The sequence below is a fragment of the Cupressus sempervirens genome, chromosome 4 (genome assembly GCF_028749045.1).
Source record: "Cupressus sempervirens isolate cs-2001-9-10 chromosome 4, ASM2874904v1, whole genome shotgun sequence".
Lineage (NCBI taxonomy): Eukaryota > Viridiplantae > Streptophyta > Pinopsida > Cupressales > Cupressaceae > Cupressus > Cupressus sempervirens.
The window spans coordinates 874,232,050-874,234,290 of NC_143121.1; positions in this window are offsets into that span (position 1 = coordinate 874,232,050).

A 2,241-nucleotide genomic window follows, 5' to 3' on the forward strand; every position below is an offset into this window, starting at 1 on the left:
GGTGACAGAACAACTTGTGTTGGCACTTCCAGATTTAAGAAAGGTTTTCCAAGTTGATTGTGATGCTAGTGGTAGTTCTATTGGGGCTGTATTAAGCCAAGAAGGTAAGCCTATTGCATATTTTAGTGAAAATTTGAATGATGCAAAAAATAAGTATTATATTTATGATCAAGAGTTCTATGAAATAGTTCAGGCCTTAAAGAAATGGAGGCATTATTTATTGCCAAAGGAATTTGTTTTGTATACTAATCACCAGGCATTATAGTACCTAAATAGCAAAGGTAAATTGAATCAGAGGCATATGAGGTGGGTAGAGTTCTTGCAGAGCTATACATTTTTGTTGAAACATAGAAGTGGAAAATCTAATAGGGTTGCAGATGCATTGAGTAGGAAGAAATTGTTGCTTATAGTAATGCAGGTTGAGGTAGTTGGGTTTGATGAACTCTAAAATTTGTACCCTGAGGATCCTGATTTTGCTGAAGCATGGAAAGCTTGTAAAGAGTCTGTTGCTGTAGATAGAATGAAGTGGCTAGACTATTTGATTCAGGATGGTATGTTGTTCAAGGGCAATCAATTGTGCATTCCAAGGAGTTCCATGAGGGAAAATCTGATTAAGGAGAAACATAGTGGAGGGATGGCAAGATATTTTGGTCAAGATAAGACCATTTCCATTCTCAAATAATATTATTTTTGGCCTCAAATGTCACAGGATGTGAAGAAGTTTGTACAAAATTTCAAGGTTTGTCAAGTGGCCAAGGGATTTAGTCACAATATTGGAGTATATCAGCCATTGCCTATTCCATCAAAGCCATGGGAAGACATAAGTATGGATTTTGTTCTTGGATTGCCAAGGACACAGAGTGGTAATGACTCAATATTTTTGGTGGTTGATAGGTTCTCCAAAATGGCACATTTGATCCCATGCCACAAAACTCATGATGATTTCCATATTGCAGATTTGTTTTTCAAAGAGGTGGTAAGACTACATGGTCTTCCAAGGAGTATAGTTTCTGACATAGGTACTAAATTTGTGGGGTATTTCTGGAGAACATTGTGGAAGAAGTTGAGAATAGACTTGAAGTTTAGCTCTACACATCACCTATAGACTGACAGATAGATTGAAGTGGTAAATAGAAGTTTGGGCAATTTGTTGAGACATTTAGTTGGGGATAAGCCCAAGGGATGGGATATGATTCTACCACAAGCAAAATTTGCTTACAATAACTCTATAAATAGGAGTACTTGTAGATCACCATTCCAAATTGTATATGGAAGTAGCCCAAGGACTACACTAGAATTGAGGAAGATAGAGCAAGAGGAGAGGACAAGTGCTGAAGTAGAAGAATTTTCTAAACATATCAAGCATCTACATGAGGAGGTCCAAACACACATTGCCAAGATGAATGAATAGTATAAAGCTAGGGCTGATCAAAGGAGAAGACATAAGGAGTTCCAAGTAGGGGATCTAGTCATGGTACACTTAAGAAAAGAAAGATTTCCAGTAGGTACTTACAACAAGCTAAAGATGAAGAAATTCGACACCTGCAAAATTTTGAAGAAACGTGACTCAGGAAATGCATATGAGGTGGAGGTTCCAAATGGAATTCACATTTCTCCTATCTTCAACATTGTAGACTTGACAGAGTATCATGATGATGGTGCAGATGAGGAGCTAATGTTAGAGCCATGTCCAATTCCCGCTTCTAAGAAGGAGTAGATAGAAAACATTCTAGGTCATTGTGTGGGTACGAGTACTAGAAATAGGTAGTATGAAGAGTATCTACTTAAGTGGAAAGTCTGACCAATCTAGGACTCAACTTGGATATTAGCAACTGAGGTTTCCCATTTGGGATTTCCTCTACCATCCATAAAGTGATAGGGTCACTTTTCAATCTACCCTAGGTGTCTGATGCAGGAGCATCTAGAGGTATAAGGGCAATCCTATGTCACCAAAAAAAATGCACTTAGACTAAGTTTCTATTTCATGTGTTTTCATTTTTGGATACCCATTTGGGTCAAATAAAGGTTCCAACTCTCATAGTTCCACTATCAATGTTCTAGGTTAGAGTATTTGAGCACCTTGGGATACATGTAAATGCCAAAAAATAGGACTATTTAATTGAGCCATAATTATGGTGGATTAGAAGGTGTAAATTGGAGGGAGGATGAAAATTGTAATTTAGAATATTCCAGAAAAGAATTAGGTCAAAAGGCTTCACAGTTTGAAAGTTATCGTAGTTT